We start from the raw sequence: 11,554 nt of genomic DNA on the forward strand, positions 1-11,554 counted from the left end.
CTGAGAAAACTATGACCTAACCAAAAAATTAAACAAAACAAAATATGGAAAACTTTTTCAGAAAGAATGAAAAAATTTGTTTAGGTCTATTGAAACAAGGAAGCAGACTAGATTCTCCAAAAATTAGCCCACTGTCAAGCAGCATAATAAATTTTTGCCCCATAAAAAAAGAAACAAGGAAGCAAAATTAAAATAGAATTCACCAGCCATCTCTAGGGGGAAAAACAATTTGAACATATCCAGGGATGTTTACAGCCAAAATCTAGAGCTTCCAGGTGAAAGAAAAAAAATTTATACTATAAATAGCCAGATAGAGTTTTTGTATAAGAAATCACAGCCAGCATTATGTGCTACACCATGCAGCAACTATTATAAAGGAGAAGAAATGTGGAACATGATAAAACAAAGAACAAAAGAAAAAGGCTTACAATCAAGAATAACTTATCTTAAAAACTAAATAGATTTTACTTAAATACATGAACTATGAATGGAAGAATTTTGAGAATCTCTATTAAGATCAGAATTACATGAACCTTTGAAACATAAGCACAGAAAACAAGACATACGTTTGTGAAACTACAATGAACTAAATGAATTTCAGGGATTTACATTCATTTTAATAGTTGGCAGAAAAAAAAAAGTATTGCCTGTCTTTAATGATCACAGAGGCACAGTTTTGTTCTATTTGTTTTTGTTCTATTTGGTCAATTTCAACAGAGGGGGTGAAAAGATCAAAAACAGGAATACATTATGGGGAAAATGAGGGAGAAAGGGAAAACATAATTTCTTATAATTATGCTTCGCCAAAAATGTATAGTAGCACAGAGTTGGAGATGAGAGAAATTAATATCTCATGCAACTGAAGTGGGCATAGAATGATTGATTGCATATATACTTTATGTATGCATGGACTCATAGTCATATAAACACATGAGTTTGATACAGAAATAAATCAAATTCAACAAAGAAGCAGGGATGTGGAGACAGTATAGCAGGATTTAAGATGGAAGGTAGTATGTTGAGGAGGAAATACAAATAAAGATAATAAAACTAGATAATAAATTAGATAATGCAAACTAGATAATAAAAGAGGATTCAAAAGAGAGAAAGAAAATGTTAAATTAGTGACAAGATTTCTAGAATGGATGAAAAGAGGTGAGTCAAAAGAACATTGATATTATAGATTACTTTCATTCGGTTTCATTCCTTTTATTTCTTCATCTTTTTATTATAAATGAAGTCAGGTACTAGAATAATTTAGAAAATCCATAAAATCCATAAAAGAAAAACACATTTGAAATATAAATGTCCACCTAGAGCTCAAATGAGTACTAGAAACAGAAGAGTTATTCCTCAGTCAATCAAACTAATGGTCTCAGAAAAAACAATTCTAAAAAGTCCTAAAATTTGAAAACCATGTAAGCCTATTCACCTTCCAATATTGCTCTGGATATTCTCTAACTCATCAATATTCTTCTTAAACTGTAGTGTCAAGAATTGGACAAAGTATTTCAGGTAAGGTCTGACAAAGGCAGAATACAATGAGACTTTTACCTCCTTATTCTTAAAAGTGATTTATCTTTCTTAAAATAATTAATCATCATATTAGGTTTTATTGGCTCCTACATAACTTTTCTAATTCATTGAGTTTATATCCACTAAAACCTTAAGTATTCTATCTATTATTCTATCAGATATCCATCTGATCTTACATTTCTATCAGATAGCTTATCATATCTAACCCATGTTTTACCTTTACAGTGGTAAAAAAGTATCCCTGTAGAAGTTTATTAGATTTATCAAAATACTCTAGCCTAACAATAATAGTTAGCATTTATACGTTTCTGTAAGTATTGCAAAACACTTCTATATGTTAACTCATTTGATCCTCACAACAATCTTATTGGGTAGGTACTGGTTTTGAGACCTCACTTTGTCATCCAGTGTGGTATTAATTATCCCTTTTAGCTTTGAGACATCTGGTAATTTGATGACTAAATTATTAATAAAATATTAAATAGCACAGATCATAGTGATACTCCACTGGAGACTTCCTGCCACATTTATACTAAACAATTGAAAACTTTTTGTTTAGCCTGGCTATCCAACTAATTCCAAATTCACTTAATTACAGTCTTTCACATTTCTTCATTTTCTTCAACAACTTTTGAGACACTTGTATAGAGATTTGTTAGAATCATCATGAAATATGCTTTCCCCATCCACTAGTTTAGAAACTCTATCAAATAAGGAAACAAGTTGAAACTTACATGAATTTTTCTTAATGAAATCATGCAAAAAAAAATCACATTTCTTTGTAATCTTTACCAATCATCTCCTTAATTCCTTCTTGAATTTTCAGTCAGAGTCAAGACATATGGATTACAAATTCTGTTTCTCTTTTTAAAAAATTCAGAACAGTAGCCCTTTTCTGATGTCATTTTCTTTCTTTGTTTTTTAAAATTTTTATTTATTTATTTTTTATTATAACTTTTTATTTACAAGATATATGCATGGACAATTTTTCAGCATTGACAGTTGCAAAACCTTTTGTTCCAACTTTTCCCTTCCTTCCCCCTACTCCCTCCCCCAGATAGCAGGTTGACCAATACATGTTAAATATGTTAAAGTATAAGTTATACACAATATATGTATACATGTCCAAACAGTTATTTGCTGTACAAAAAGAATTGGATTTTGAAATAATGCACAATTAGCCTGTGAAGGAAATAAAAAATGCAGGTGGACAAAAATAGAGGAATTGGGAATTCTATGTAGCGGTTCATAGTCATCTCCCAGAGTTCTTTCCCTGGGTGTAGCTGGTTCAATTCATTATTGCTGTACTGGAACTGATTTGGTTCATCTCATTGTTAAAGAGGGCCACGTCCAGCAGAATTGATCATCATATAGTATTGTTGTAAATATATAATGATCTCCCCTATTCATTTCACTCAGCATCAATTCATATAAGTCTCTCCAGGCCTTTCTGAAACCATCCTGTTGGTCATTTCTTACAGAACAATAACATTCATATACCACAATTTATTCAGCCATTCTCCAATTTATGGGCATCCACTCAGTTTCCAGTTTCTGGCCACTACAAAGAGGGCTGCCACAAACATTCTTGCACATACAGGTCCCTTTCCCTTCTTTAAAATCTCTTTGGGATATAAGCCCAGTAGTAACACTGCTGGATCAAAATCTGATTTCATTTTCAATTACCTTTCAGATGTCACTGACTTTGAGATCAGTAACCACATCTGCCAATTCTTTCAGTACCAGAAGAAAAAGTTCTTTTGGACTAGGTGATACAAATTTATAAAGGGAAAAAATTGCCATTTTGCTATCAATTCACTTATTCTTAGTATCCCTTAATCACTTTTGTTATGTTATTTTCAGTGCAAAAGATAATTTTTTTCTCTTTTTATTGAAGTTTTTTTATTTTCAAAATATATGCATGGATAATTTTTCAACATTGACCCTTGAAAAACCTTGTGTTCCAATTTCCCCCACCCCTTCCCTAGATGACATGTAATCCAATATATGTTAAACATGATATATTATATATTAAATCCAACACAGACATACATATTTATACAATTATCTTGCTGCACAAGAAAAATCAGATCAAAAAGTTTAAAAAATGAGAAAAAATAAAATTCAAGGAAACCACAACAAAAAGAGTGAAATGCTATGTTACAATCCTGTAATCTACCCTCAGTTCTCACAGTCCTCTCTCTGGGTGTAGATGGTTCTCATCATCACAAGATCATTATAACAGACCTCAATCATCTCATTGTTGAAAAGAGCCATGTCCATCGGAATTGATTATTATATAAACTTGTTGTTGCTATGAACAATGATCTCCTGGTTCTGTTCACTTTACTTAGCAATAGTTCATGTAAGTCTCCAGGCCTTTCTGAAATCACAAAAAGAATTTTCTTTAGCATTTAATATGAAACAAAATAAGATCTCAGAATTTCTTCTTTGGATTTGTTTTCACTTATCATCAACCTGGAGAAAAGTTATTATTCCTTAATTGAACCTTATTTTTCTCCCCTATTTATTTATTCATTCATTCATTCATTCATTTATTAATTTTTATTTATTTATATATTTTATTTATTTATTTTATTCATTCATTCATTTATCTACTTATTTATTTAGCTTACTCATTTATTTATTTATCTATTTCTTTCTTTCTTTCTCTCTTCCTTTCTTTCTCTCTTTCTTTCTTTCTTTCTTTCTTTCTTTCTTTCTTTCTTTCTTTCTTTCTTGCTTGCTTGCTTGCTGGGGTTAAGTGTAAGGGTCACACAGCTAGGAAGTGTTTAGTGTCTGAGACCAAATTTGAACTCGGGTCCTCCTGAATTCAAGGCTAGTGCTCTATCCACTGCGCCACCTAGCTGCCCCTCATCTCCCCTATTTCTTAAAAAAAATCTACCCCATTTTGTTGTCCTTTCTTCAATAGTCTCAGCTCATTCTGAGATTTAGGATTCCTAATTTTTCAGAGCCTGAATAAAACTTATACTTAAATTTTCTCTTTCTTGTTAATTATTTTTAGTTCCAGATTTTCTCTCTCTCCTTACCCTATCTTCCACCCACTGAGAAAACAAGAAATATAATACTAGTGTTATAGATGTGTGTATTTATCATGCAGACACCTTTCCACACTAGCATGTTTCAAAAAATAAAATTGTAAGAAAAATAAAGTTTAAAAATTATGTTTTAGTATGCACTCAGAATTTGTCAGTTCTCTCTCTAGAGATGGATAGCTTTTTTCATCATGAGTCCTTTGGGATTGTTGTGAATTATTGTCTTGTTCATAGTAACTGATTCTTTCACAGTTAATTATCATTATGATATTGCTCTTACCTTCTACCGTGTTCTGGTTTTGCTCACTTCATCTTTTAGTAACTCATCTAAGTCTTTCCTTATACTCAATTTGTTCATTTACCGGTAAGTCTTTCCATCTTCTATACATTTTAAATGTATGTTTCTTTTAAAATATAATTTGTTTGGTGACTCTTTATATATTTGTATCAGCTTCTTAATGTATAACTTTTTTTTTCTTCCTCATGAAACTCATTTTACCTTTGGAAATTCAGAATTTCATTCTTGAGCATTTCCCTCTCCTGGGCCTATTTCTCCTGGAGCACTTTATTGAATCTTTCCTTTCTTTCTTATCCTTTGAAATCTGATTTCCAAAAATCTAAGATATATGTCAGACTGGCCTACATAGCTGGAATTGTAGCAAGCATGTACAGAACTGCCCCTTCTGCTTTCAAATAGTCACATGTATATGATTATGAGCCAAGATGACTCTTGGACTACAATATCATGAAGCAATCCTCTCACAAGCTGCTGTGATGGGAAACCCATTGATTCCATGGACTCAAAGGTTTTTTATATGTTATTTTTCCCTATTAAAATGTAAGATTTGTGAGAACATTCCTACATATATTACCCAGTACTTAGCATAATATTTTGTACTTGGTGAGCACTTATTAAATGCTTTTATCTTATCTTAAAACTATCACTAAGATAATTCATTCTTTCATTCATCATCTTTTGAGTTCAGAAAGCTGAGAAATCCTAGGTCCTTTAGTTGGAGGTATTGTCTGAAAGGGAAGGACTGTCTGACTTCTTAATTAAACTTTTGGGAGTACTTTTGGAAATAATAACTACTGGTCACATGCTGCTCCTAATCTTTAGCTTGAATTTCCAAAAAAGCATGAGAGAAATTGAGAAAATGCAAAATCCAGACAAAATATGAAATACCAAATCTGCAGTCACAAAATTGAGTCATGTTTAGATGACTTTAAGTATTAATTCTTGATAGAGTATAACAGAGGCTGAAATTGTAGCTTTTGTTTATGGAAATCTTTTTGTCAATATGTACTTGTGTTTTGTGGTAAGCAATTCTGTTAACAGTTAGAAAATAAATGCCTGTCCCATATTTGATTCATATTACATATTAAGTACCCTTTCTATTCCTCAACTTTGGGAATACCTTAGTTATGACCTAGGCTTTCACTAATTTCCGTAATATTTGTAATGAGCTAGTGAATATGACAAAAAAGCAACAAATACCTTTCAATTCCCAGGACTTAACCCAGACCTTGGAACACATATATAAGTATGGAAGCAAGAGGAACTATTTATAGAAAGGGAGTGGATGCAATGGCCACACCTTTCTAGACCTGTTGGTATTTTAATGTTATCATTGTCATCACCAACAAGCATTCAGTCAGTACTTGCTCTGTGATGAGTGCTGTGCTAAGCACTGGGGATACAAAAAAAAAAAAAAAAAAAAAAAAAAAAAAAAAGCAAAAGCAGACCCTGCTTTTGAGGAGCTTCTATTGGGAAGACAACATGCAAACAATTAGCAGTGTTAGATCTAGATTTCTTATCTCTACCAAAACTTTAGGAATGTGTCGTCATTTTCCTCCAGGGTTCCTATGATTTCTACCCTAAAAACCAGGTCCTCACTGTTTGTGAGCATCAGCTTCAGAATAGATTTTTCCCATGTTGAATTCTCTCTCTTTGAAAGATGAGATTATCATTATTACAAGTCAAGAAGTTATTAGCTACTTTACTTTTGATAGAGAGAAATCTCTAGTAGATATTTAGATAATTCAAGTCTTTTATCACTATTTAAACTTCCAATACTGGCTCCTTACTCCCACCTTCTCAGCTGAGGTTCTTGCCTCATACTTTACTTAAAAATTCAGATTATTCACTTAGGACTTTCTTTATTCCTCTCTTACCCATCTCATAACCCTTTGATATTATTCTCTACCATTTCCTTCTTTCTCCGATTCGTTCATATATTCCAGTCTTTGATGAAGTGATATGGACATCGATCTGTTCACATATAATTCCCCTGCCATATGTTTAATAGAAATTTAAAAATTCAGTATAGTATAAATAATTTAATTTGTTGTTTTCTAAGTCAATATATGGTATGAAGGAATAATTTCTGTTTGAGTTTGACAGCTTTGTAACATCACACATTATCCTATATGATTTACTTCCTTTCTCCCTTTCGATGTATCCTTTGATACTGAAAAATTTTAAAACAGAATATATTAATCCAGTTACAGGAGAGTTGTTTGGCTTAGTCCACAGTATTTCAAATCTATTTTTCTACTGTCACTTCTCTTGTTTCTTTAAATTCTACTTTCCTCTTTATCCCAAGGTGTTCATTTAGAAAGAAATCTTTCTCTTTTAAAATATTTTTCATTTATTTTAAGCATTTTTTTGTCACATTTTCTCCTTAGTACAACTTTCCCTCATTCTGTCCTGCCTATTGAGAAAGCAAGAAATATGTTACAAAGTACACATGTGAAATCATACAAAACAAATTTCCACATTAACCATATTGCAAAAAAAGGTAAGAAAAAGGAAGCAATTTTTAAAATAAAGCTTTTTATTTTTCAAAACACGCATGAACAATTCTTCAATATTAGCCCTTGCAAAACCTTGTATTCTTATTTCTCTCCCCTTTCCCCCATGCCCTTTCTTAGATGGCAATTAGTCCAATATATGTTAAAAATGTTAGAAATATACATTAAATACAATATATGCATACATATTTATACAATTATTGTGCTGCAAAACAGAAATGAAATCAAGCTAGTAAAAAAAAAAAAAAGAGAGAAGCAAAATAAAATGCAAGCAAACAGCACCAAAAAGAGTGAAAATGCTGTTGTGAACCACAGTCAGTTCTCATAGTCTTCTCTCTGGATGTAGATGGCTATCTTCATCACTGAACAATTGGATCTGGTTTGAATCATCTCATTGTTGAAGAGAGCCATGTCCAACAGAACTGATCATTGTATAGTATTGTTGCTGTGTACAGTCTCCTGATTCTGCTCATTTCACATTGCATCAATTCATGTAAGTCTCTCCAGGCCTCTCTGAAATTATCCTGCTGGTCATTTCTTATAAAACAATAATAATCTATAATATTCATATATCATAATTTATTCAACCATTCTCCAAGTGATGGGCATCCACTCAGTTTCCAGTTTCTAGCCACTACAAAGAGGGCTGCCACAAACATTTTTGCACATACAGGTCCCTTTCTCTCCATAAAGATCTCTTTGAGATATAAGCCCAGTAGAAATATTGCTGGATCAAAGGGTATGTATAGTTTGATAGCTTTTTGACTATAGTTCCAAATTGCTCTCCAGAATGGTTAGATCCATTCACAGTTATACCAACAATGTATTAGTGGGGTCAGTTAGGTGGCGTGTTGATAGAGCACTAGCCCTGAAGTCAGAAGGACCTGAGTTCAAATCTAGTCTCAGACACTTAACACTTCTTAGCTGTGTGACCCTGAGCAAGTTACTTAATCCCAACTGCCTCAGGAAAAAAAAAAGTATTAGTGTCCCAGTTTTCCCATATCCCTTTCAACATTCATCATTATTTTTTTCTTGTCATCTTAGTCAATCTGAGAGATATGTAAGTGGTATCTCAGAGTTGTCTTAAATTGCATTTCTCTGATCAATAGCAATTTAGAGCACCTTTTCATATGACTACAAATAGTTTCAATTTTTTTATCTGAAAATTGTCTGTTCATATCCTTTGATCATTTATCAGTTGGAGAATTGTTTGAATTCTTATAAATTTGAATCAGTTCTCTATATATTTTAGAAATGAGGCCTTTATCAGATCCTTTGAATGCAAAAATGTTTTCCTAATTTATTGACGAAGCAAATTTAAAAAAAATCATACATGATCTTTCTTTGTCTTGAAGTGGATAGTATTTTTCATTTAAGCCCTTCAGAATTATTTCAGATTATTATATTGCTGAGGATACTAAGTCATTCTCACTTAATAATTGTATAATTTTACTGTTACTGTCTAAAATATTTTCTAGTTTTGCTTACTTCACTTTGTATCAGTTCATATAGAAATAAACCTTTGTATGGTTCCTTTGCTAGTATTAATTTTTCTCTTCTCTTCTTCTAACTCAGTATCTTTAGGTTTTTTTTTAATCTTAGCAGTCTCCAAATATGGAATAATTTAATTACATTACTTGTGCTTTCATTTGTAATTGTACTTGCTTATTTTTAGTTGTGTTTCTAGTGTTTTCAAGTCAATATGCTCACTACTTTTTAAGGAATTATTTAAGTGACTATACTTTTTTGAATATCTATCTTTCCCCTTCTTGGGTTACTAAGCTCAGATTTGTAGGATATAAAATGCTTAACATATACTACTTGACTTGGTTTGAATTATCACACTTTGAATTATATCCTGAATGCCTTTGCTTTGAGGAAATATATTATTCTGTTCCTTTCTGCAATTTCTAGGAGCACAGACTAATTTTTTGCAATTTGATTTTTTTTTACATTTTCTTTGAAGATTTTCTTTGTTACTTAAAGAATTCATTGCTTGTTATTGAAATTATTAAATTTGACCATTACGTGTCTTGGCACTTAAAACATGGGTTTTGTTTTCCCACCTCAAGACTTTTTTTGTGTGTGTGTTCAAAAGTTCTTGGCAGTTTTCTTGTATTATTTCTTACATTATGTTGTTCAAATATAGTTAGTTTTCCTTTGGCACATACAATTTGAATTCCCTGAAAAATGAGGTTAGGGGTATACCATTCATAAATGTAATCAGTAATAGGTAAGAAGATAAGAACCTAATAAAAAGGATAACATAGTTTGATATGTATTAAGTAATTAAGAAATACACAATTTCACATTAATAGGGGTAGTGAGGGCAACTTTGGGCAATGGCCTTTGCCTTTGTTCCTACAATTCCAAGACTTGGGGGATAAGTTATGCAATAAATATGGCACTTTTTAAAGACAAAGACTTGAAGTTTCCTTGGGGAATTGGGTGTCAGCAGGGTTATTGCATGCTGTTTCTTTCTTGGGGAAGAAAATGTGTGCAAACTGAAATTTGCATTATGTTCAAAATGTTCTTCTTGAAACAAATTCATAACAGAACTGTCTATATATTGACTAATGTTCTTCTAGACTTTACTTATGAATGTTTTGTTTATATAGAGATCATTTTTAACATTGTTATTTTTGTTTGTCCAGCTTAATCTCCACTTCAGAATACTTTGTATTCTTATTGTCTTCTCTCTCTCTCTCTCTCTCTCTCTCTCTCTCTCTCTCTCTCTCTCTCTCTCTCTCTCTCTCTCTCTCTCTTTTTCTCTCTCTCTCTCTCTCTTACTTTTTTAGATAGATATACTTCCTTTTACATTTTTCTATTATGTTAATTATTTCTGTTTTGCAGGTCATAAATTCTGCCATTTGTTCTTTACTAACTTCTTCTCTAAGGATTTTGTTTTTGCCTTCAACCATTCTGGAAAATCCTGCTGTAATTATACTATGATCCAGTTTGAATCCATAGAATACTGGATCTTCTATGTTAATTTTTCTGTTTGTAATCAAGGTTTTTAGGTGAACTTTATAGTTTTTGAGATAGTTGGTGAACTTTAGTATTTTTACCCCATTTATATTCTCCTATTGCTTAGTTTTTTTTATTCTTCTCCCTTTGCCTTTAATTTTATCTTGGGATTGTACCTCAAAACTGTCTCGATTACTTTCCATATTATGGTATTTTGCTATTATCAGCCTTTGTCCCTACTCATGAGTGGCTTTTGGGCAGAAAAGGATAGAGATTGCATGGACCCACATTTAACACTACATACTAAGATAAGATTAAAATGGGTCTGTGATTTAGGCATAAAGAATGAGATCATAAATAGATTAGAGGAACATAGGATAGTTTACCTCTCAGACTTGTGGAGGAGGAAGGAATTTGTGACCAAAGGAGAACTAGAGATCATTATTGATCACAAAATAGAAAATTTTGATTATATCAAATTAAAAAGCTTTTGTACAAACAAAACTAATGCAAACAAGATTAGAAGGGAAGTAACAAATCGGGAAAACATTTTTACAGTTAAAGGTTCTGATAAAGGCCTCATCTCCAAAATATACAGAGAATTGACTTAAATTTATAAGAAATCAAGCCATTCTCCAATTGATAAATGGTCAAAGGATATGAACAGACAATTTTCAGATGATGAAATTGAAACTATTTCCACTCATATGAAAGAGTGTTCCAAATCACTATTGATCAGAGAAATGCAAATTAAGACAACTCTGAGGTATCATTACACACCTGTCAGATTGGCTAAGATGACAGGAACAAATAACGATGAATGTTGGAGGGGATGTGGAAAAACTGGAATACTGATGCATTGTTGGTGGAGTTGTGAAAGAATCCAACCATTCTGGAGAGCAAGCTGGAATTATGCCCAAAAAGTTATTAAACTGTGCATACCCTTTGATCCAGCAGTGCTACTACTGGGCTTACATCCCAAGGAAATACTAAAGAAGGGAAAGGGACCTATATGTGCCAAAATGTTTGTGGCAGCCCTTTTTGTAGTGGCTAGAAACTGGAAAATGAACGGATGCCCATCAATTGGAGAATGGTTGGGTAAATTATGGTATGTGAATGTTATGGAATATTATTGTTCTGTAAGAAATGACCAACAGGATGAATACAGAGAAGCTTGGAGA

The sequence above is a fragment of the Sminthopsis crassicaudata genome, chromosome 2, assembly GCF_048593235.1.
Source record: "Sminthopsis crassicaudata isolate SCR6 chromosome 2, ASM4859323v1, whole genome shotgun sequence".
Taxonomy (NCBI): Eukaryota; Metazoa; Chordata; class Mammalia; order Dasyuromorphia; family Dasyuridae; genus Sminthopsis; species Sminthopsis crassicaudata.